Source organism: Hyperolius riggenbachi, chromosome 8 (genome assembly GCF_040937935.1).
Source record: "Hyperolius riggenbachi isolate aHypRig1 chromosome 8, aHypRig1.pri, whole genome shotgun sequence".
Lineage (NCBI taxonomy): Eukaryota > Metazoa > Chordata > Amphibia > Anura > Hyperoliidae > Hyperolius > Hyperolius riggenbachi.
Genome location: NC_090653.1, coordinates 240,632,176 through 240,658,511, shown reverse-complemented (window position 1 = coordinate 240,658,511; position 26,336 = coordinate 240,632,176). Strand labels below are relative to the sequence as shown.

General features: G+C 44.4%; 1 protein-coding gene across 2 annotated transcripts in view; it reads left to right on the top strand.

The window, feature by feature from the left end:
- The window catches only part of COL27A1 (collagen type XXVII alpha 1 chain), a 728,465-nt gene that overhangs the window by 131,839 nt on the left and 570,290 nt on the right, over window positions 1–26,336 (top strand). Inside the window, exon 1 of one of the 2 annotated variants that reach the window (XM_068248438.1) lies at window positions 21,205–21,265. The exons of the other annotated variant lie outside the window; for it this stretch is intronic. The gene's annotated coding sequence lies outside the window, so the exon portion shown is untranslated. Of the gene's footprint in view, window positions 1–21,204; window positions 21,266–26,336 lie in introns of those variants that run through there. 2 annotated transcript variants of the gene reach the window in all.

Here is a 26,336-nt window from a genome sequence, read left to right as displayed (position 1 = left end):
TCAGTGTCGGCGGCAGGAGTTGCAGAGGGGGGAGGAGCAGTGCATTTCCGCACTCCTGCTGGTGCTGCTGGAGGAGCAGGAGGGTGGGTGGCTGCTGTTGCTGCTGCTGCTGCTGCTGCTGCTGAAGGCTGTGCAGTGATGGGTGTGGTGCTACTGCCAGCACCAGATGCCTTCAGCCTCTGGAACTCCTCATGCTGGTGGAAATGTTTCGCAGCAAGGTGGTTGATGAGCGAGCTGGTGCTGAACTTTAAGGGGTCTGCACCTCTGCTCAACTTCCGCTGACAGTGGTTGCAAGTGGCGTACTTGCTGTACACTGTGGGCATGGTGAAAAAGCGCCAGATTGGTGACAAAAACAACCCCCTACGGCATGGAACCGCTGCTGCCTGTCTCCCTGTGGTGGTTGGGGGGGGGATTTGGGTGCGGCTGGTGGTGGTACTGGCAGATGCTGCTGCTGCTGAGCCTGAGACACCAGCAGGCTGGGGGACCTGCCTACGGCTGCCAATGCTTGCAATGATGCGCCTCCTTGCAAGGCCCACAAGCGCATCCTCCTCCTCCTCCTCAGAGCTGCTGATGACAACATCCCCTGGAGCTGGTGGCACCCAGTCTCTGTCTGTCACCGTGTCATCATCATCCTCCCCCTCCTGAAACATGTCCTGCTGGGATGATGACCCCCCAAACTCCTCTTCTGATGCATGGATGGGCTGCTTGACTGTCGCCACAGTCTTGCTGTCCAATCCCTCATCCCCCAAAGTGCCCATCAGCATCTCCTCCTCCAAATCGCCAACAACAGCAGACAATTGACTCATCATGCCTGGGGTCAAAAGAGTGCTGAGTGACAGGTCGGCGACTGACGGTGAACTGGCCTCCTCCCCAGGCCCTGCTGGGCGGCTGCTGCGAACAGGGGTGGTGGTGGTGGTGGTGAGGGTGGAGGCCTCGGATGCAGAGCTGATGGCGGGCTGCTCATCCTCCGTCATCAGTTGCACCACAGTGTCTGCATCCTTTTCCTCAATGGGACGTTTCCGACCCGGCTGGAGGAAAATCGGAGCAGGTGCTACACGCTGCTGCTGCTGTGTCTCTGCAGCGTGAGTTGCAGATGCTCCTGCTGGGCGGCGCCCAAGGCGTCCACGGCCAGTGGCTATAGGAGGAATGTTAGCCACTGACGCTGCTGCTGCGGAACTGTGCATGGTGGCGCGGCCGCGCCCGCGGCTTGCCACAATGCTGCTCCCTCTCCTCCTGATTCCCTTGCTGCCCTTCCCCTTGCCCAAACCGCGCTGGCTGCCACTTCCAGACATCTTCGATGTTTTGGGCGTAAACACAAAAGTTTTTTAAAAGGGCGGGTGAAAAGTGGGGTACTTTAATGGAGTGGGTTGGTGGGCGAGGTGACTGAGTGAGTGTCTAGTACAGTAAGTAAGTAGTAACAGAGTCAGTAAGTACAACTAGAAGTTACAATAATCAGTAGTAATAATCACAAGGAAATAGAGTGTGTGTACACAGACAGTGAGTGAGTGCACGCACACGCAGGAGCTAGCCTATGAACAGTGACTGAGTGTCCCTACTAGTACAGTAAGTAGTAACAGTAAGTACAACCAGAAATTACAATAATCAATCAGTAATCAGAAGGAAATAGAGTGTGTGTACAGTACACAGACAGTGAGTGCACGCACACGCAGGAGCTAGTAGCCTATGAACAGTGACAGTGAGTGTCCTAGTACAGTTACAGTATATAACTATTCAGAAGGAAATAGAGTGTGTGTACACTACAGTACACAGACAGTGAGTGCACGCACACGCAGGAGCTAGTAGCCTGTGAACAGTGACAGTGAGTGTCCTAGTACAGTTACAGTATATAACTATTCAGAAGGAAATAGAGTGTGTGTACACTACAGTACACAGACAGTGAGTGCACGCACACACAGGAGCTAGTAGCCTATGAACAGTGTCAGTGAGTGAGTGTCCTAGTACAGTTACAGTATATAACTATTCAGAAGGAAATAGAGTGTGTGTACAGTACACAGACAGTGAGTGCACGCACACGCAGGAGCTAGTAGCCTATGAACAGTGACAGTGAGTGTCCTAGTACAGTTACAGTATATAACTATTCAGAAGGAAATAGTGTGTGTACAGTACACAGACAGTGAGTGCACGCACACGCAGGAGCTAGCCTATGAACAGTGACAGTCAGTGAGTGTCCTAGTACAGTTACAGTATATAACTATTCAGAAGGAAATAGAGTGTGTGTACAGTACACAGACAGTGAGTGCACGCACACGCAGGAGCTAGTAGCCTATGAACAGTGACTGAGTGAGTGTCCTAGTACAGTTACAGTATATAACTACAATACAAAATACAATCAATCAGTACTAAAGGACAGCAGAAATACTGGTATAGATGAGAAATAAACAGAGGACAGGAGAGAACAGCTGCCCACACAGGCAGGCCCTGAGGCCTAAAGCTGTAAGCCTGCAGCAGCTGTCTCTCTCTATGTAACACAAAAGCTACTAACTAAAATACAATGTCTATCTAACTAACAACAATATAGGTGTATATAGGAGGTGTATGTGAGCAAAAACGCTAGGTAAATGACCACAATAAAGCTCTTGCTAAGCCAACGCACAAAGGAGCAGATCTCTCTCTGTGCAAAGTCGGGCAAGGACGGAGAAACGGAACATGGCGGCCGCTATTTATAGGGTAGGGGCTGGCCAGGGTCCCCCTCAGTGATTGGCTGCCGTCAGAGGGCCTGGGAGCCCTCTGATTGGCTCTAAGGACATCAATCTGGGCTATGACGCTATTCGAGCTCGAATAGCGCTGTTAGCTCGAATAGCGCGAATAGTGAATGGGCTATTCGAGATCACTCGAATAGCCCATTCGAATAGCTCCAGCTATTCGGAGCTCGAATACTGAGCTCGAATAGCTGAAAAAGAGCTCGAATATTCGAGCTACTCGAATATTCCAGCTCTGCTGAGCACCACTGATGGTAATGCAGAAAACAGCTGACTTTACTGAGCACCTAGGAAAATGTCAATTCATAAAGGCTGTTACCGCATGAAAAGCTGAAATTACAGAGCAGTGAGGTAAATTACCAACTTCTGCGGTAATTACCTCAACACATGTCAGTAAATACAATTCATAAAGACTAGAACATGCGTTAAAAACCCAAAACATTACCGGCACCTCTGGTGTGGCTAAATCAGAGCGGAGACTGTGCGAGACTGTGGGAAGCGAGCCATGACTCACACAAGCAGAGAGGGATAAGCTATGACTGACAGGAGCAGAAGCCAATAGAAACAGCCCCTGTCTCCTGCAAGTCCCGCTGATCAGATTTCGATAGGTTGCACAGGCTTCTCAAGTGGAACAAGCTTTTCTACCCCCCAGGCAGCAAGCAGAGAAAACAGAACAAAAGCCGTTTCCCCTGGAGCCCTTTGGCTGTTTAACTCCTTAGGTTCATGTTTGAAGATGAGGAGCTAGTGGGGAAATCACCTAAGCATGGCATGTGTAATGTCTCCTGGAAGTTCTTCTAAGCTGTGGCAATTAAATAAAGTGTTAAGAAAGACTAATAGAAAGATTCAGAGCGAGCAGAGGCAGTAAAACAAACATATACTGGTACATTCTAAAGGGATGTCAGGATGCCTCTTACTATTGTAATGCCATCACTGCGCAGAGCAGCTTGTAACAAAACAGAGACAATCCACACTGCTCTGCTGTTATCGAACAAGTTTTTGTCAATGGGCTGTGGTCAATTACCGAATTTCTACCGCACCTGTGAATTTTTTTATGAATTGACACACAAAAGTATAAAATACCCAATGCGGTATTTTAACATCCAGATTTTTTTTTCAAAGTTTTTATTGAAAATTTTACATTTTTTTTACATGAACATTGGATAACAATAGGGAAGAAAGAAAAAGACCAACAGAGCTCATTTAGCACAAAACATAATACACAGGGTAACCATGAATATTAAAGCAATTATATAACCTTAATAAAACTATGGATGTGCTGATGGTGAAGGCTAGGCAAGCTTCCGGGCCCGGGTGCATTGTGCCATCCAGGCTGGGGTGAGTATAAGAGCCTAGTTTTGGTTTGCCGGTTGCCCAGAGTACTTAGGAGGAGGAAGACAGACTACATAGGGGGTAACAGGGGATGGGGGGGGGGGGGGGGTTAGCCTTGGCCAACAGGCCCGGTGAGGGTTGGGGAGGGGGATTGAGGAGATAATGTCTGTGAAGGGGCAAATGTACTTCGGAGGATTGTAACAGCTGTCTGGGGTATGCTAAAATGGGGGGGAGGGTGTAGGAACCGACCTGGAGGGGAAAAAGGGAAGAGGAGGAAGGCCGGTATGAAGGGAAGCCTAGGAGGTTAGCTCAAGCAGCGAGCAAAAACCTCTGCTATTCAGAACGTAGAGAGGGCCAGGGGTAGGGATCTGGCAGAAAAGAAGAGAAAAGAAAGGTAGATAAAGGAAGGTAGAAAAAGAGAAGAAGGGACCCATCTCACAGCCTAGTTATAAGTGTATCCTCCATGTTTGGATGCTCAAGCTGGATCCAAGGTTCCCATATTTTCTAGAAGGATTTGTGAGTATCCCGGAGTATACTCGTGAGTTTTTCATTGACCATGTAGGAGTTCAATCTAGCCTTCACTTCCTCATAATTAACAGAAGGTTTCTTCCAACTGTTTGCTATAGTCATTGTGGGCGCTGAAAAAACTAAGAAGGCTAGCTTGTTTTGTTTGGTGGTTAATGATTCTATTTTTGCCTGCAGTAGGGCTTGCCAAGGGTTTTTGGGGATTGTCTTGTGAAATAAGGCGGACAATAACTTAAAGTGGACCCAAATTAAAAATACAAGATTTCAGAAATAACATCTATTTTCTAAATTATAATAATAAATAGCTGCCTTTTTTCAGGTGCATGATGACAAATATAAAATATTTTACATTTATTGGAGGAACCCCTCCCTTCCTTTCATATTGCCGGGATTTTTCCAGCAAACTGGTGGAGTAGATGGTGTCTGGCAAAGGAGGAATTGCTAATGACTGCCACCTGTATAACCCTAGTTATGCAAAGAGAAGGGTGAAAAGCATGCACTTAAATGCTCATAGGCTTGAAGGAGTGTTTATATATCTTTGTATGTGTCAGAGTGGTGCAACTAAATATTTTGAATTAAAAAAATGTTTGGTTTGGCTCCGCTTTAAAGACACGGCTCCAAAATCTGATAAGGCGAGGGCAAGACCACCAAGTGTGTAACATGTCCCCTGTCACTCTGCATCCCCGAAAGCAAAAGGGATTGGCTGAGGGGAAAACCTTGGCTATTCTAGCTGGGACCAGGTACCACCTGGTCAGGACTTTATATGCCAATTCTATTGTGTTTAGATTGTTGGAGCATTTAGATATTTTCCCCCAGATGTCCAGCCAGTCCTCTCTGTCCTTGGTTTCTGCTAAGTCGGATTCCCATCTTGACACGTATACGTGCTGGATAGGGTTTTGGGGGCGAGTCAGGAGGGAATAGATAGAGGAGATTAGGCCTTGAGAGTTAGGGCGACGGAGGCAGATGTTCTTGTAGGGGGTAAGATTTAGTGGGAGGTCTCTGTCTTTAATAAGTGTAGTAATCCAGTGTCGTAATTGAAGGTAACGGAAAAATTCTGTTTTGGGAATTTGGTGTTTTTCCTGATGTTCGGACCACGAACAGACGCCTCTAGGGGTGAGAAGATGTTCTACATGGGTTAGGCCGTGTTCCGACCACCAGAAAAATAATGTGGGGCAGTCTAGGCCGGGGCGGAAAAGGGGATTTCCCGCGAGGGGTGATAGTGGCAGATGGGGAGATTGTAGGTTGGACGAATACCGTACAGAGTCAACATCCAGATATTTTATCGCTCAGCCTTTTATGAGTCAAGGCCATTAACTTTGTATTTCTTTGTACTTTTATTGCTGGATGTCATGATCATACAATGTCTTGAACTTCTCACCAATATTTGTTTTGGACTATGTACAGCGCTACAGAAAATGTTGGCGCTATATAAATTAAAAAAATAATAATAATAATGTGGCAATAGCGGGGTTGGCTTTTTATCCGCCTTGTGGCACCATTCTGTACTAGCTACAGGTCTTTATTTGGAAGGCTTGCACAAAGGGCATAGCAATATTCCAGTTGTGATGTGAAGGTGGGAACTAGGGTTGAAAGATCCTCTTAAGGAAAGTGGTGTTTAATTTTGGCTGTGTGAGCCGTCATTGCTTCAGTACCCATACATTCATTGTATAACTTGCTGTTATAACTATCTCTTAGAAACCCTAACTCAAAGCCAGGGAATCATTTCAACTGTGTCCACCTTTCCCATTACACTGCATAAAAACGTTATGGATGCAGTTCTAGTATCAGACAGCAGAGGGTGTGTGCTCGCACCTATACACTTGCATTCTCTCAGCAGCAGGAAGTGGAGCAAAGACAGTACTGAATTTATGCAGTGATCCAGGTTAGTATGAAATGCATAGAGCTGAGGCAGCCGTGGCCTCAGTCACAGATCAGGATTCACCTGTGACACAGATACAGTATGTCCATAAACAATTTCTCTTGGCTGTGTAATAACTCTAACCAGGACTCCTCACTTTCCATAACCTCAGACACCTTGAAGATACAGCCAGCTGCCGTCCTAACCATAGGCATCTCTCGGGTATACTCTCCACTTCAGAGATGACCACCCTCCATGCCCCAGACGCACAAGGCCAGACTGTCTTTAATTAAGGCGTTAACGAGAACGAAAATCAAACAACCACAAAATTATAGATATTAGGAGCGACACCCGCAGGAAGATTCGTCATCAGGTACAGAAATAGAATCATCAAAGGGTACCTGTTTGACAGAGCGATGTGCGCAGAAACACATTTAGGTTAAAGATTACTATCTGCTTTCGGCATTAACATGAAAGAAGGGGTGGCCACAGTACTTACAGTGCTTTTCAAACTGTTTTTTCTTTTCATGTTTTTATATAAAAAAAAGTACAAACAAGTTTATGTAAGCTACTGGTTCATGTTTCTGCCCATACATCTCAGAACAATAAAGTCTTGTTGAAGTAAGCCGCACTACTTTTTTTCCCCCAAACTACTCTGAGGCTTTCAGACATGTGTGCTGACATTTTGTGGTGGACCCAAAGCACCAATTATGGTCACCTTAGCTTTCATGGGCTGCTCTTGGATCCTGCACCGCTTATTTACATGTGCGTCACTGCTAGAGGGATTTCAGTTTTCTCTCAAGTTTCTGTAAAAAGGTTTGTGTCGCTCAGAAAATATATAAAAATATTACATTAATCCTGCCACATAGTTAATACCCAGCTCCAGAAACAGTTCTAAATATATACCATTTAAAATCTTATTAAGACTAGTGCCAACACTGACAAAATGTTACTTTTTGTGTTATATAAGGTTCCTGCAGCTGAAAATCCTGAATCTAGTAGTGTGACATAAAGCAGTCTAGTAGGAGTAGATAGCAGGCTTCTGTGGTAGGTTGGTCCTGCTGCTTGGTTGACATCGTCCATAATACTGCTGAGATTGCAAGGGGGCGGAGCACTGACAGCTGTCTGAGATGATGACTGTTTGGAGGTCTGTGTTATAGGAAATGGTTTTAGACCAGGTACTAGGAAAATGTTTGTACCTGAATTTAGTGTTCAAAGAGCTTGGTGGCTTAGCAGTTAGCACTCTTGCCTTGCAGCTCTGGGTCCCCGTTGGGTTCGAATCCCAGCCAGGGTACTATCTGCACGGAGTTATTATGTTGTGTCCATGTCTGCGTGGGTTTCCTCCGGTTTACTCGCACATCCCAAAAACATACAGATAAGTTAATTGGCTTCCTCCTAAATTGAACCTAGACTACAATACATACACTACATGATACATACATAGACATATGATTATGGTAGGGATTAGACTGTGAGCCCCTCTAATGTTGGGAACACACGTTACGTTTTTTCATAAGATAGATGCGTTTGATTGATAAATTCCATTATGTCCGATATTCCTCTCGATCGTTTTACCGCTCAATTCCTCATAGAAGTGAATGGAAAAAGAAAAGCGATCGGAAGAAGAGAATTGAGTGGAAAAAACGATCGAGCTGAGAATCAAACAGGAAAAGGGACAAGACAATATTCAGCTTAGCTCTGCGGGAGTTCAGCGCTGTGGGAGATGTTGGCTATATAGATACTAAATAATAATAATAATAATAGATCAACTCCACAAAAGCATATTAACAGCTTTCAGATTGGAGGAAGGGTGATTTTACTCACATCACTTTTCATCTCTTTATAGCTGGAGACTGGAAATCACCTTTGAAAACTCTGCTGTGCTGGAAGCTTGCTGACTGCAGTAACTCTTAGTAAAGTTGCATGTTTCACCTGAGCAACCAATGGAAAAATTGAAGTTTGATGCATAATGTAAGTGGTGCACTGCACAGGGTTAACGTAGGGACAGATCAGGTGAAGGTTGATTTGCTTATTAACAATTCACTGAAATATTTTGTGAATTAAGAGCTCCCATTTTAAAGCAGTCATACTATCCCAGGAAAAAAAAAACACATATATAAGTAGATAAATACTTGTTCTATTTACATAACATATGTATTGTACTGTCCAAATTTTAATTTAAGTTAATTTTATTTAGTAAATAAAAAGAAAACTGTTTTAGGCATTTTCCATCTCTACTTCCTCTGACTGAAGCCAGTCCTGATGTAATGTCCTCCCTTACTGTTTTTTCCCCCTAGAAACTGTCATATCTAGCTTGCTTTGTGTAAGGGAACGCGGAAAAGCCGCCGCGTGTACTGACAGCAAGGCGGCTGATTCCGCGTCCAGTGCGGCGGTTTGCACTCAGCGGCGTGCGTCTGGTGTGGCTGGGTCTGTTAGTCTGTTAGTTCACACAGATTCAGGAGTACGCGCGCTGAGAGGCAGAACATTATTTGACAAGCCAAGGAGGGATCAGCTGACCAAGCGGGTCAGCTGACCTCAGAACAAGTGACTATTGGTCAATCACTAATGGGTGGCGGCGGAGAGCGCTGCTCTATATATAGTTACTTCTGCTCAGTCTCAAGTTGTCTGCCATTGCGAACGCTACGTGGAAGCAGTCAGACCTTAGTCAGATCCTACAGTGTGTTTGAACCAGGAGGACCTGGGAATTCACACTGAGCCAGATTACTTCTGTTTATTATTGTGTTATTATTCAGACTAGTTCCAGGGTGTCGAGACTACGGACCTCACACCCAAGATTAGGGAACTTGTTTTATCATTGTGTTATTATTCAGACTAGTTCCAGGGCGTCGAGACCACGGACCTCATACCCAAGCTTAGGGACTTGTGTTATCATTCTGTTATACTTCAGACTAGTTCCAGGGTGTAGAGACCACGGACCTCACACCCAAGACTAGGCATTGTTTGATATCTGTTATGACCTACTGCTTTCCTGACTATCCCTCTGCTCTCTGATTCGGTACCTACGCATATCTGATTATCTGTTGCCAACCCTGCCTGCCTTGGATACCGAATCAGCCTACTGTCTCTGTACCTTATCTGTCCGTGTGTTGCCGACCTGGCTTGCCCGACCTCGAGAGCTATCTCTCTCCTTTAAGAGATAGTCTCCTGACCTGCTAGTGACATCCACCATCAAGTGTCACTCACTCACAGGTCCCTCCTACCTTCAACCTGGGACTCCACCCCTCTGGAGGTCTCAGGCTGCAGGAAGGCTCTTGTACTTCTCAAAAGGCAGTTTCGCCCATACTGCCAAAGACCACCTGCTCCTTGGGTGGTTTACTCAAAGTCATTACTGTTGCACCAAACACTCACACTATCTAGGTGTCCAGAGGTTAGTTATATTTGGATTATCGGTGATTCTGCAGATCATCAATAATCAGGTATATATCTGCATTCTTGGTGATACTGCAGATCACCAATAATCAGATTCTCTCTGTGTGCTGACACCGATCGTTACACTTTGTAAATAGATTTGAGCACAGCATAGATCATATTTCAGCAGCTTCTGCAGAAGGGTGAGGTTCTGAGCCTCAGCCTGTCACACTGAACCTCAGCCAATCAGCGAGGGGCAGGAATGTGGGAGGGCAGTGAACAAGCTTTCCTCTCCTCGGCAATGTACCAAATAGAGCCAGGCTGACTGAGATAAGATTCATTACAGTAGACACTTAAGATTATATTGGAATGCTTGGTTTAAGTTGTAGACTGCATAGTAAACACAGAGCAGTGGGTAAATGGGATTTGATTTTATCACTGACACTCCCGCTTTAACTAGTTCACCCCAAGGGTTTTTACCCTAACGGACCAGAGCAATTTTCACCTGTCAGTGCTCCTCCCTTTTATTCCCCAATAACTTTCTTACTAATCACAAGAAAATGATCTATACTTCATTTTTTTTGCCACCAATTAGGCTTTCTGTGGGTAGTACAGAATAAGAATTTTTTTATTCTAAATGCATTTTAATGGGAAAAATATGATAATAATGGGAAAAAAAATCATGATTTTTCAGTTTTCGGCCATTATAGTTTTAAAATTAAATGTTCTCCTCTGGATAAAACCAACACATTTTATTTGCCCATTTGTTGCCCATTTATTTGCACATTTTATTGCCCATCTCCTGTGGATAAAACTGACGCATTTAATTTGCCCAGTTGTCCCGATTATTAAACAGTTTAAATTATGTCCCTATCACAATGTATGGTGACAATATATTATTTTACAAGCCCCTATGTAGTAAAGTAAAAGTAATTTTCCCTCATAAAATATAGATTAAAAAAGCTGTGTCCCTAGGGCAACTATTCATGAATTTTTTAACTGATTTTTTTGTAGTGTGTGTATATGTATGTATTTTATTTTTTGTATGTATTGTGTATGTATGTATGTGCCTGTATATGTAATTTTACTTTTTGGCCACAGGATGGCGCTAGTGAACACTCTCCCGTTATAGGAAGTGTTCCCTTTTTTTTTTCTTTTTAAAGGGAAGGTTCAGGGAGTGGGAAAAAAAATTAAAATCCATATCCACTTACCTGGGGCTTCCTCCAGCCCATGGCAGGCAGGAGGTGCCCTCGCCGCCTCTCCGGTAGACGACCCGACCTGGCCAGGCTGGCTGCCAGGTCGGGCTCTTCTGCGCTCCAATGACAGGCTCTTCTGCGTTCCACGCGGGCGCGCTGACGTTGTCAGACGTCCTCCGGGCTGTACTGCGCAGGCCCAGAACTACTGCGCCTGCGCAGTACAGCCCAGGGGACGTCCGATGACATCAGCGCGCCCCCGTGAGGCGCAGATTGGAGTGCAGAAGTGGCCAAGTCAAGTCGGCCACCGGAGATGACCGGGAGCCTCCGGAGCGGCGGCGAGGGCACCTCCTGCCTGCCACGGGCTGGAGGAAGCCCCAGGTAAGTGGATGTGGATTTTTATTTTTTTCTCCCACTCCCTGAACCTTCCCTTTAATTTAACTACACTCTGATCGCGGTCATGTCCATTCATTCCAAGCATTGCGATTGGGTAGAGGACTTCTTCCCCAATTAATGAACATGGAATCCCAACGGAAATGGCTGCGGGATCGGCGCGCACACGTGCGGAGCATCAGCGGGAAAAAGCAACGTATTAAAATATCATGTTGCCTTTACCAGGCTCAAACATGACGTTTTAATATGATATAATGTCATTAAGTGGTTAAGTAATAGGGGCTGCACTTTTATTTTTGTGTATGAAAAAGTAATACTTGTACAAGTGTCAGTGTGCAAAAAGTTAAAGTGACAATGAAGTGAAATTACAAAAAAAAAATACAGATAATCACCTATGGAGAGGGGACTGAGCGAGGACAGGGAAGGCTCTATAAGATCCAGAGCCTTCCCTGTCCTCACTCAGTCCTCTCGTTTCAGCACTGTCACCCCCATTCCACGTGTGTGACCAGCTGGCTGAATATGCCTTTGGAGACTCTCTGAAGGCTTTAGGAGCACTTGTGTCTCCGAGTGTTCCTGAAAACAGGCGGCTCCATACTGTGCATACGAGCACTTGTGTGCACTCAAGCATGCACAATACAGAGCCACTCGTCTTTAGAAGCTTCCAAAGCCTTCTTAAAGAGAATCTGTATTGTTAAAATCGCACAAAAGTAAACATACCAGTGCGTTAGGGGACATCTCCTATTACCCTCTGACACAATTTCGCCGCTCCTCGCTGCATTAAAAGTGGTTAAAAACAGTTTTTAAAAGTTTGTTTATAAACAAACAAAATGGCCACCAAAACAGGAAGTAGGTTGATGTACAGTATGTCCACACATAGAAAATACATCCATACACAAGCAGGCTGTATACAGCCTTCCTTTTGAATCTCAAGAGATCATTTGTGTGTTTCTTTCCCCCTGTTCTCATGCACTGAAGTTTCAGGCTGCTTGTTTCTTCCTGCAAACAGCTTTGCCCTTGTCTGTAATTCTTCAGTATGTGAAAGCCCAGCCAGCTCAGAGGACGATTCATCCAGCTTGTAAAAGATAAGAGAGAAGCTGCTCTAATCCTAAATAACACACAGGCAGTGTGCATAGAGGGGCCTGCAAGGGGGAGTTCATAGCAGAACCACAGCACTGAAGAACTTGGCAGCCTTCCAGACACAGGCCGACAAGTCTGACAGGGGAAAGATACATTGATTTATTACAGAGACAGTGATAGTACAAAGTGCTGCAGTAAGCCAGAACACATTAGAATAGCTTTTTGAACTTGTAGGATGATAAAAAACAGGATGCAATTTTTGTTACGTCTCTTTAAGGGCTCCCGGAGGCCGCGCAGCTTTATTGGGCAACAGCGTTGGAACGAGGGGACTGAGAAGGGACAGGGAAGGCTCAATAGGATCCAGAGCCTTCCCTCTGCAAAGGTATTAGACTTTTTTTTTTTTTTTTTTTTTTACAGATTTGCTTTAAATGAATTTGAGTGGTAACATTAAAAACTCTAGGTTGGGTGACTTACCTCGGTAAATGGATAAAACCAAATTTGGAAAAAAAAAACACCTTTTGACGTGACAATATTAATTTCAGTGGGAATGAGTAGTACAAAAGGAATACACCCATTATTACACCCACATGATCTATACCTTTTTTTTTTTCCCCACAACATAAGCTTTTTGGGGATGATAGTTGTTTTCAGTAATTACTTAACTTTCTATGCATTTTAAAGAGAAAAACAAGGAAGAAAAAAATAAAAAAAATACACCATTTCTCCAAGTCCATGCCCTATAGTTTAAAAATAAACAATGCTACTATAAATAAAATCTATATGTAATGAATGGCGGAGATGCCGCCGCGCGGTCTGGCGGCAGGGCGACTGTCTCCGCGTTCAGACCGGCGGTTTCCGCACAGCGACCTTCTAGTGCACACGGAGGGAGAGACAGGACCTTTATGCCAACAGGAGAGGGATCAGCTGATCCGGATGATCAGCTGGTCCCAGCGGAACTCCTGATTGGCTGAGCGGCTGGGGGCGGCGCTGAGCAGCGCTGGAGTATAGATAGATCTTGCCTTTCAGTTTCTGGTTGTCTTCTGTTGCGAATACTTACGTGTGAGCACTCAGACCACAGTCAGATCTTACAGTGTGTTAGAACCAGCAGGAGCTGGGAATTCAGTCTTAGCCAGATTACCTTTGTTTATGCTCTATTATACTCTAGACCAGTTCCAGGGTGTTGAGACCAAGGACCTCACACCAAAGCTTAGGATTGCTGTGTCATTACTCTGTTATACTCCAGACCAGTTTCAGGGTGTTGAGACCAAGGATCTCACACCCAAGCTTAGGATTGCTGTGTCATTACTCTGTTATACTCTAGACCAGTTCCAGGGTGTTGAGACCAAGGACCTCACACCCAAGCTTAGGATTGCTGTGTCATTACTCTGTTATACTCTAGATCAGTTCCAGGGTGTTGAGACCAAGGACCTCACACCCAAGCTTAGGATTGCTGTGTCATTACTCTGTTATACTCTAGACCAGTTTCAGGGTGTTGAGACCAAGGACCTCACACCCAAGCTTAGGATTGCTGTGTCATTATTCTGTTATACTTTAGACCAGTTCCCGGGTGTCGAGACCAAGGACCTCACACCTCAGATTAGTATTGTGCTTAAGTATATCTGTTATGACCTTCTGCTTTGCTGACCTCTCTCTTGCTTTCTGATTCGGTACCTCTGCCCATCTGTCTGCCAGTTACTGACCCTGCTTGTATCTGGTTACCGAATCAGTCTTCTGTCTTCGTACCTTATATGCTCGTGTGTTGCCGACCTGGCCTGTCTGACCTTCCTGGCTGTCACTCGCTCCCCGAGTGATTAGTCTGTCTGTACTTCCTTGGCACTAATCCACCAGGTGTCAGTTAGCTGCAAAGACCTCCTGTACCTCAGAGAGGCCTTCCTGCAGTGCAGTCAGTGGTCTCTTCTCTTTAGGAGTCCATTGGCTGCAGTACAGTCTGATTCCATTCCATCAGGGAATCACTGGCTGCTGCTCTATCTCATCTCTAGAGACAGCTCCTGCTCAGCCATAGGTCACCTGCTCCTCAGGTGTCCACTGGCTGCAGTAGTGTCTGTATCTCCCGCTCCACGGGAGATAGCCTTCTACTGTTGCACCCAAACACTTACACATTATTAGGTGTCCAGAGGTTAGTCATACTTGTATTATTGGTGATTCTGCAGATCATCAATAATCAGGTATACATCTGTATTCTTGGTGATTCTGCAGATCACCAATAATCAGATTCTCTCTGTGTGCTGACACCAATCGTTACACTATACATTTTATTTGCCCATTTGTCCTGGCTATCACAACATTTTAATTATGTTCCTAGTACAATTTTTTTGCGACAGTATATTATTTGGAAATAAAGGTGTATTTTTTTCTATTTTGTGTTTATTTACAGTATATCCTGTTAGTCATTACAAGCCATTATTTTCTAAAATATCAGCAATTTACCCTGATGACTCACTTATTATTAAACAAGCTCAGACCATGAAAATATATAGTTTTTGATAACTTTTTATTTAAACCTGGGTTACCAGGAAGTGTTCAATCTTTTTTTTTTTATTATTACATGGTCTTTTACTTTCATCATTATAAATGTATATATTCCCTTCCACCAATCATGGACCTCTGAGTCCCGGCATATATGCTCGGCGAGCAGACGCGGTACCAGCTGCAAGCAACGTATTAAAATGTCCAGTTGCTGTTCGGGTAAAACAGGGCGTTTTAATACGTTGCATTGCCATTAACAGGTTAAGCTCAGTCAGACTGGGTGATGACCATTGCTGGACTGCAATTTTTAAGTTATTCTATGGATTGTAATAGAAAGACATTCACTCTTTTCTCCATCATCCACTGTGTGTTCAATTTGTCTGTGTGTGATGAGTCAGTGTCATATTGGAAAGTGAACCTCTTTCCCACCACTGTCCGCTTTCTGGCAGAGCGCAGCAAGTTTTCCTCATGAATTTGTCAGTAATTTGCCCCATCCATTTTCCTTTCTGTTCTGATAAGTGCCCCAGTCCTTGCTCGAGTATGAGCCAAGTTTATGAGGCCAAAAAAGTGGCCCAAAAGTTGGGGTCTCTGCTTCTACTCAATTCATAACATTTCTGCCCCCCTCCGAGTGCACCTCCACCAACTCCTACTGATATCGGCTGCAGATGTCTCCCAGCGGCGGAGCGGTAATAAGCCACTGAAGCGTGCACCGCTATGCAGATCCCGACGGGACACAGAGGGCAACTTGAAGCAATACATTCTGGTCTGGAGGTGCAAGTGTGTGGAGGGCGGGTTACATGGCCACATGTGCCTGCACCATTGTGCACATGGTGTGTTGCCACAGCTGTCACCATGTAGCTTTTTTTTTTAATATAGTAGTGCGTGTGCACTTGGAGGGGGGAACAGAGGGGAAACCTCTAAACTGCCACACATTCTGGTCTGGTAGGGTGGCGGAGTACATGGCCACCAAATCTGCCTGTATCACTGTGCACATGGCGGGAGAGGGGGGCTGGGTACCTGCCATGTGCACAGAAGCATGATCAGATAAAGTCTGTTTTCATAGCAGCCCCCTGATTGAACTAAATGCCCTACATGCATTTGCAATCATTTCAACAATATAATGTACAAAAATGCTTTTTTTTTTTTCTTTATTAATGTGAGCTGACACAAAATCTGTATGTAGAGTGGTTACTTTGGTTTACCTTGTCTTTGGTGAAGTAAAAGATATTTAACCACTTTCACCTGTAACTTTTAAAGTATTTATCGAGTATTGAGGTTTCAAAGAAGAAGCGGCAATGGGAGACCAGAGGACAGTGAGGGAAGGCTCTATAGGATCCAGAAGCTTCCCTCTACTTAGGTATGTACAGTATGTGATTCTTGTAGTTATTTACAGCTCAGGTTCTCTTTAACCCATTCGCGTTCCGTCGTTTTCACGTGAGAAATGTTCACCTCCCATTCATTAGCCTATAACTTTATCACTACTTAGCACAATGAACTGATCTATATCTTGTTTTTTCCGCCACCAATTAGGCTTTCTTTGGGGGGTACATTTTGCTAAGAGACACTTTACTGTAAATGAATTTTAACAGGAAGAATAAGAAAAAAATGGAAAAATTCATTATTTCTCAGTTTTCAGCCATTATAGTTTTAAAATAATACATGCCTCCATAATTAAAACTCACATATTGTATTTGCCCATATGTCCTGGTTATTACACCGTTAAAATTATGTCCCTATCACAATGTATGGCGACAATATTTTATTTGGAAATAAAGGTGCATTTTTTCCATTTTGCATCTATCACTATTTACAAGTTTAAAATAAAAAAAATATAGAAATATTTCATCTTTACATTGATATTTAAAAAGTTTAGACCCTTAGGTAAATATTTACATGTTTTTTTTTTTTTATTGTAATGGTTTTTTTTTTATAGTAAACATTTTATTTGGGTGGTTTTGGGAGGGTGGGAGGTAAACAATAGATTTATAATGTAAATGTGTGTTAATTTTTATTTTTTTTTACTTTCAGTTGTAGTATTACTTTTTGGCCACAAGATGGCGGCCATGAGTTTGTTTACATGACGTCACTCTAAGCGTAACACACGCTAAGAGTGATGCATCGGGGAGGGAACGGCCAGAAAAAGCACAGCTTCCAAGAGAAGCTGTCGCTTTTTCAGCGGGGGAGAGGAGTCAGTGATCGGGCACCATAGCCCGATACATTGATTCCGTGGCTACCGAATCCGCGGCCGGGAGTGCGCTTGCACGCGCGCGATCGGCCGCGGGAGCGCGCATGGTTCCTGGACATAGTTTTTACGTCCAGGAACCAAAATAGGTTAAAGTAAGGGCACAAACTGCAATAAAACCATGTGTGTGTGTATATATATATATATATATATATATATATATATATATATATATATATATATATATATATACACACACACACACACACATGGTATGTTTCCACACCTGTGCGGGATTTGCCATAGTCTGTGCCTGCTAGTGACAAGCAAAAAAAAGTTATTTCCCCTGACCCAGGAAGGAAATTACATTTAGCCAAAGACTATAGCTGCAGCTTAAAGAGACTCTGAAGTCTCAAAAAAAATCTTTTTATTTAACCAATATGATTCCCCTAACTAAACCACCGCATCCCCGCTGCTGTACGCTATCTAAATCCCCCCAAACTCCCCGGGGGGGCAATCCGGGCAGCGCTTCCGTGAGAGGCAGAGCTATGAGCCACAGCTCTCCCTCTCAGCGCGTCTGTCAGCCCGGATAGCTGCCTCTCCCCCACCCCTCTCAGTCTTCCTTCACTGAGAGGGGCGGGGGAGAGGCGAAGATCCGTTGCTGACAGATGCCTGTGAGGCAGGGCTGCAGCTCATAGCTCTGCCTCTCACGGAAGAGTAGAGGGCAGCAAAATCCACGACCAAAAAAGTAGTGGATTTTGCAGAGGAGAGGGAGGGCGAGTTAGGTGGGATTTAGATACAGTGGGATGCAAAAGGTTGGACAACCTTGTTAATCGTCACGATTTTCCTGTATAAATCGTTGGTTGTTACGAAAAAAATGTCAGTTAAGTATATCATATAGGAGACACACACAATGATATTTGAGAAGTGAAATGAGGTTTAGTGGATTTACAGAAAGTGTGCAATAATTGTTTAAATAAAATTAGGCAGGTGCATAAATTTGGGCACCACAAAAAATAAATGAAATCAACATTTAGTAGTTAGCCCTTTTGCAGAAATTACAGCCTCTAAACGCTTCCTGTAGGTTCCAATGAGAGTCTGGATTCTGGTTGAAGGTATTTTGGACCATTCCTCTTTACAAAACATCTCTAGTTCATTCAGGTTTGATGGCTTCCGAGCATGGACAGCTCTCTTTAACTCACACCACAGATTTTCAATTATATTCAGGCCTGGGGACGGAGATGGCCATTCCAGAATGTTGTACGTGTTCCTCTGCATGAATGCCTTAGTGGATTTTGAGCAGTGTTTAGGGTTGTTGTCTTGTTGAAAGATCCAGCCTCGATGCAGCTTCAGCTTTGTCACGGACTCCTGGACATTGGTCTCCAGAATCTGCTGATACTGGGTGGAATCCATGCGTGTCTCAACTTTGACAAGATTCCCAGTCCCTGCACTGGCCATACAGCCCCACAGCATGGTGGAACCACCACCATATTTTACTGTAGGGAGCAGGTGTCTTTCTTGGAATGCTGTGTTGTTTTTCCTCCATGCATAATGCCATTTGTTATGCCCAAATAACTCAATTTTAGTTTCATCAGTCCACAGCACCTTATTTCAAAATGAAGCTGGCTTGTCCAAATGTGCTTTAGCATACCTCAAGTGGCTCTGTTTGTGCTGTGGGCGGAGAAAAGGTTTCCTCTGCATCACTCTTGCATACAGCATCTCTTCGTGTAAAGTGCGCTGAATGGTTGAACGATGCACAGTGACTCCATCTGCAGCAAGATGATGTTGTAGGTCTTTGGTGCTGGTCTGTGGGTTGACTCTGACTGTTCACACCATTCATCGCTTCTGTCTATTCAAGATTTTTTTTGGTCTGCCACTTTAAGCATTAACTTGAACTGAGCCTGTGGTCTTCCATTTCCTCAATATGTTCCTAATTGTCAAAACAGACAACTGAAATCTCTGAGACAGCTTTCTTTAGCCTTCCCCTAAACCATGATGGTGAACAATCTTTGTCTTCATGTCATTTGAGAGTTGTTTTGAGACCCCCATGTTGCTACTCTTCAGAGAAAATTAAGAGGAGGGAAACTTACAATTAACCCCCTTAAATACTCTTTCTCATAATTGGATTCACCTGTGCATGTAGGCCAGGGGTCACTGAGCTTACCAAGCCAATTTGAGTTCCAATAATTAGTTCTAAAGGTTTTGGAATCAATAAAATAATTTTATTTAAACAATTATTGCACACTTTCTGTAAATCCAATAGACTTCGTTTCACTTCTCAAATATCACTGTGTGTGTCTCCTATATGATATATTTAACTGACATTTTTTACCGTAACAACCAATGATTTATACAGGAAAATCATGACGATTAACAAGGTTGCCCAAACTTTCGCATCCCACTGTAGATTACAGCGGCGGGAATGCGGCGGTTTAGTTATTAACATATTAAACACTTTCGTTAAATAAAAAGATTTTTTTTTGAGACTTCAGTGTTAAAGTGAGAGGGATTTGTAGACTGACAGATTTATTTCCTTTTAAACAATGAGGATTGCCTGGCTGTCCTGCTGTCTCTGATACACCAAGTCCCCTTTATAGTAATCAGTTGCGCAACGCAACTGTTCCGGTTTCAATAATTTTTATTTCAAAATATATATAAACAGTCACATTTATGACATTAAATGTTTGATAATGCAGTTGACAGTATAAAGTTTACAGTACATAATGAGTAAAGGTACATAAGGTACAATATACAGTGTATTAGAATAAAGTAAATTGTATAATATGCAATCAACGGATTAGTTACGGTGATATTTAGATGAAGTTGTTGTATATAATTCTTTGATTTATTTCTGATATAATATTGTTATAGTAATCAGTTGTGCAACGCAACTGTTCCATGTGACACCCGGAAAATATAGTTACAGACAGCGGCACTGCATATTACTCGCACGTCCTGTCGGGTACAGTGAAGCATACAGTTCAATGGGAAGTATGCTTCATTTTAACTGTTACCGAGTGCATTTCCCAGTGCCACCCGCCGTTATACTGTATTAACCCGCCGCATTGTGAACATTACTATAGGTGGAGCATTGCCGTGTGGCAAGCTGCGCTACTGAGCGGCCATAATGCTGCATCTCTACTGCAAACTGGATTAGCTGCATGCTTGTTTCAGGTGTGTGATTCAGACACTACTGCAGCCAAAGAGACCAGCAGCATAGTCAGGCAACTGGTATTATTCAAAAGGAAATAATATGGCAACCACCACATTCCTCCCAGTTCAGGTGTACTTTACAGCCTCTTTCTTATGAGCACGGCTGTAACATGCTGCAGTTCTCTGCCACCACGTGTCAAGGGCTCACAGGCGTGGTGCTTGAGGGCAGCAGCCAGGGGGCTAGGTTCCAGGAATAACCGAACTAGTTTTGATTATTGTCATGTAGTGTTAGAAGATCGTCCTTTGGATTGTTATTTCTGTTCGATGTCTAATGTGCAAAGAATTTCTATCATTTCTTGTCCAGAAATCAAGGTCTCTCAAAGTCAGAGTGACAGAGGCAGCAGCAAGTAGCTCCAAGATACAGGAACTAATGGAAAAGGGACACAGAAAATGATGAAAGCTCAAATTTCCCAGGATTGAGCTTTATAAATAAAGCTACTGATGCCTTTCGATTAGTTGATTTTTCTTTTCCTGCAGGGACAGTGAAAATAATAGGCATGATGGAGATTTTTCTTTTTTGCATATCACAAGTACTTAATCTAAAGTTTCTCCAAACTCCCCCTGCCAGCCACAAAGTTACACAGAGCAGGAAGTGTGAATACTCTAAGACAAGTATACAGTCAGAGGTCCTAAAATGTCTCCAGTCCATAGAACAAGATGGTTTGCGTTCTGCTATTTCAAACGAACTTTTCTGTCCAAGCCAGGTCATTTCTCCATCTCCATGCATTGCATATTAGCCCCGCCTCCTTGTTGGTTCTGTCTGTGCAGCCCGGGACTCCTCCCTGTCTGTGTGGATGAATGACAGGAGAAATATCCAATCCTGGGTGCAGGTCCTGTTCTCTGAGCTTCACAGCAGGATGTCTGCTGGTTCTGTGAATGTGAGTGGCAGATTGCTGGGCTTCACCTGTGGAGCTACCAAGTGAGTAGGCTGTGACATTCCCGCCTCCATATAATTCTTCTTCCTGCTGCTGTGGTACTATCATCATCTGCCTATAGATGTTCTACAGACGTTTGGTGATTGTAATATAAGCCAGGATGTATGTCTGCTTATGATTTTATGAGTCTTTTGCATGTCCAATGCCAGAAAAGAGCACCAGACTGTAGAACTGTTCTCAGCCATTTTTACACACCTGCATCTCAAAGCAAATCTGCAGTGAGCCAAAAGAAAAATTGTCACAGATACATACCTATGGAGAGGGAAGTCCCTGGATTCTATAGAACCTTCCCTGTCCTCTCCCAGTGTCCTGGTTTTAGCGCTATCCCCATCCAAATTTGTTGCATCCAAAGGCCCTCTGAATCCTTTGGAAGTACTAGCGTTGTGTGCTTATGAAGATGGACGACTCCGTACTGTGAATGCACTACTATGAGCTCGTTCATGTGCAGTATGGAGTCACCCATCTTCGGAAACACTAGGTGATGCGAGTGCTTCTGAAGGTTGGGAACCAGAGAGGAATGGGGTGTGAAAATAGAAAAAAGATTTTATACATACCTGGGGCTTCCTCCAGCCCCATAAGCCTGGATCGCTCCCACGCCGCCATCCTCTGCTTCCTCTGCCGCCGCTACCGGGTCCCGTCACTTCCGGCGGACGCGGCCAATTGTCCACATCACAGGGGCTCCCTCCATACCCTTACGCATGCGGCTGCGCAGTAGGCAGCCGTAAGTGTATGGAGGAAGCCCCTGTGATGCGGAGAATTGGCCGCGGCCGACTGGCGGTAATGACGGGACCCAGTACCGGCGGATCCAGGCAGCGGAGGACGGCGGCGTGGGAGCGATCCGTGCGTATGGGGCTGGAGGAAGCCCCAGGTATATATAAAAGCTTTTCTTTTATCCTCTCTGGTTCTCTTTAAGATCCCTGAAGGCATATTTGACCAGTTAGTTGAATAGATGCAACGGGAGTGACAGCTCAGGAATAAGGACGCTGTGAGAGAATGCTCTATGATCCAGAGCCTTCCCTCTCCATATGGGGGTATGTGACTTTTTTTTTTATTTTTTTTGCTTCAGTTTTTTTAGGCCTCTTTTACACTATGCTGGTTTCATTGCGTTACATTACTCTTCTGCATACACGGTAACACAACAGCAATGAAAGTCTATGGGGCCTAGCATTCTTACCCCGTCACATTATTATTATTATTATTTATTGTATTTATAAAGCGCCAACATCTTACGCAGCGCTGCACAATAGATAAATGGGTTAACATACAGGTAGAACATACGGAAACTCACAACAAAACAAGATCATGCAAATGATTTGATAACAATACAGTGTCATAGGTCAAAATAGAGACTGTTCGAGTCTACAAGAGGGGTGGTTGCGAGTAAGATTGCATAATCAAGCTGGATACGTTAGGGAGGAGGGCCCTGCCGGAGGCTTACAATCTAAAGGGTGGGGTGGAGACAATAGGTGCGTCTTTTGAGAGGAGGTCTAACAGAACATATTATGGTGCTGGTGTAGGGGGGTATGCGAGCGTGAAGAGGTGAGTCTTGAGAGCTTGTTTGAAGGAATTAAAGGTGGGGGCGAGTCTGACGGCTGGTGTATCGGAAGTGACTGATTCCCTGCTAAGCTATCGCAAAATTATTAGTTCCTTGCCGTCGGACTTCTGCAGCAGCGTTGGAATGTATGTAAGTCAATGGGCAGCGCAGAAAATGTAAGCTTGTTGGCGGTGGCGGTGCGGCGTGCATGCACGGAACTATGTCATTATGATTAGAAAACCCAGTGACGTACTTCTTGTCCAGCTGGGAGTTCATCACCGTGCAAGGGGCATGCAAGGGGGCGGGGCTATGCATGTGACTCTGTCAGCGCACTCTGCCGCAGGGTAATATGAATGTAGTTTTTGGCCATGTAATGGGGGGCAGAGCATCGCAACGCTATGGCCAGGTGTAAAATCGACCTTCATGTAAAGCGTGGGGTAGAAATGTGGGGTGGGGACACAAGGAACAAAAGAGGGGAGGGGGATGGCAAATGAGCGTCAGCCAAGGAGGCTGAGGCAGTCAGCGAAGGTCAGAAAATGATGCTTTCAAATTTTTTACATGTTCATCCATTTACTTTCCATTTACTTGGATAAAAAGCAATTGGGACTTGCAATGAATCAAAGAGGATATTCACCCTGGTATTTCGTATGTGTTATTCTACAGTTTTACTGAGAAGTCGATTGATTTCCCTGCTATAAAAAAAAATAGAAACTATAATACAATACATTTGACTTCATGTGATTTCAGTGACTTTTCATCAAAATAACCCATTGAAAGTAACGGTGATTGTTCTTATCAAAACCATTAGAGTTCTAAAACCTTGTAATTTAGATGGTTCTCGGCCAAAGTGAGTGGTCGCGGGCCGCCTCTGCCAAGAATCCTGCTTGTGTACAGTGGCCCCCGATCCCCCTTGATGCAGCAGTGTTCGGTTCACCTAGTGGATTGACTTGGCCAATGCAGGCCAAGGGCATTGCTCTACTTACCCTGCCTGCTATGTGCTGCTCTGTTGGCCCTCCTCCCCCCTATATACCAATAGAACGTGTTGCTAGCCTGTACAGACCCAGGGCATCCTGAGACACACGCTGGCACCTGTGTTAATGTGAATCCCTCTAGCTGTGCCATGCATGGCTATGGGGATTCACATGCCTAATGGGAAAAATGCTGCCGATCCTCCGTTTTTTTTTTCCTTACGCACCAATTTGCATGCAGCTTGTTGATTTCAGTGGGCTGCAATATCGCATTGTGTTTGCATGTGAGGAAATGGAAAGGAATTACACTAATGAAAACTTAGCCTAAAGGTGGGTACACACATCAGATAAAAGTCTTTGGAAAATGAAAGATCACAGACCAATTTTACACCCTTCCATGTAGTATGAGAGCCATACTCTACACAGTCTAGTCCATTGAGCTGAACTCCCCATCAGATAAAAATCTTTGCAAGATGCTGCACACAAAGATGCTGTAGACATTCAACAGATCAGTATCTGCAAAAGATTCGTTCCTGCAAAAGATCAGTATCTGCAAAAGATCCTGCAAAATGCATTCATAGTCTGATATCTGCAGATCTCATACACACCTTGTTTAATGGACAATCATCTGCAGATCAGTCCACCAGGATGGATCTTCAGATCTGCAGATAATTGTCTGATCTGCAGATGAATGTCCGTTAAACAAGGTGTGTATGAGATCTGCAGATATCATAGTCTATGAATGCATTTTGCAGGAACTGATCTTTTGCAGGAACTGATCTGTTGCATGTGAACAGCATCCTTGTTTTCAGCATCTTGCAAAGATTTTTATCTGATGGGGAGTTCAGCTCAATAGAATAGACTGTGTAGAGTATGGCTCTCATACTACATGAAAGGGGGTAAAATTGGTCTGTGATCTTTCATTTTCCAAAGACTTTTATCTGATGTGTGTACCCACCTGAAAGCTGGCCATACACTGGCCCGATTTGCCGCCATTCGACAGCAGATTCGATCACTGGGATCGAATCTGCTGCCAATCGTTCGCGCTAAACGCACCCGCCGATCCGATTTCCTCCCGAAATCGGATCGGTCCGTCGATCGCCCGCGGGTAGAGAGCGCGTCGCTAGCAGTGGCCGATCCGATACAGGTATACATTACCAGACGCTGGCTCCCGGGCATCTTCTCCGCGCTGCACCGCTCTGTTCCTGCTCCATCCCAGCGTACATTAACTTCCTGTGTCACTCCAGTGACCAGGAAGTTCAAATAGAGGGCGCTCTATTTGAACTTCCTGGTCACGAAGTGACACAGTGTACGCTGGGATGCGGTGCAGCCATACGATCCCTCTCTGATCAGATTCGATCAGATAGGGATCTGTCAGTTGGTCGATCTAATGGCAAATCGACCAGTGTATGGCTACCTTTAGGGTTAAGAATCCAGGGCTCTGCATGACAAATGCTCTGCAGTTGGACTGCAGTCAAACTGTAGCATAGCTATCACTGACAACTAATTAAAACTCATAAAACTCCTGTGTGGATGAGGAAAACCTGATCTTAATGCAGGAAATAGATGAAAAGATCAGTAGTTTAAGAATAGTATCAATGGGAGCTGAAAAAAATACAAATAAAACTGCCTTTGTGTACCTGAGGCCTTCAAAACTTCAAACCTAAGTTTTTATCCTTTAAAATCACAATAAGACAGTGGGATTCCTTTTAGTCCTGTTTAGGATTAGGTCTATAAATACAATTTTGAATTTCACAAGTTAATCTTCACTTCAGGTTTGAATTAAGTTATGCACCAAACCCCTGCGGGTATATCAGCTGGAGAAATAACCGGCAGAAGGTCAGGTGCAGAGGAGGAGACACAGAGGAGTGGAGGGAAGGCGAACTGGCACAGCAGTGTGCTGGTATAGCAGATAAGTCACTGCAGTTCCTTGACCGGGCAGGGCCCATATGGGACGAACCTTACCATCTACGTAAATAAAACTGTGACTCCCAATTGGAGTTTAAAGGCCACAACTTTAATACAGATATTAGGTAAAACAATATAACACAACGTTAACATTGACATGCATTAAACAATAAGAAGACTGTGTAAACCGCGCTCAGACAGGTCCCGTTACAATGCTTTTCTCTTTGATGAACCTTTATGCCACTGGACCTCGCCTAGTGACTACATGGATAAAACCTTTATGCCACTGGACCTCGCCTAGTGACGACATGGATAAAACCTTTATGCCACTGGACCTCGCCTAGTGACGACATGGATAAAACATTTATGCCACTGGACCTCACCTAGTGACGACATTTATGCCACTGGACCTCGCCTAGTGACGACATGGATAAAACCTTTATGCTACTGGACCTCGCCAGTGACATGGTGCCATTAGCTAATTGAGGAGAAGACATGGAGAAGTGGAGGGAAGGCGAACTGGCACAGCAGTGTGCTGGTATAGCAGATAGGTCACTGTAGTTCCTTTCTGGTCTCCACTCTGCACCTCCTCCTCTCAGTGTCTCTGTTGACTTAAGGCTGTGCTTGCTTGTAAAGGCCCATACA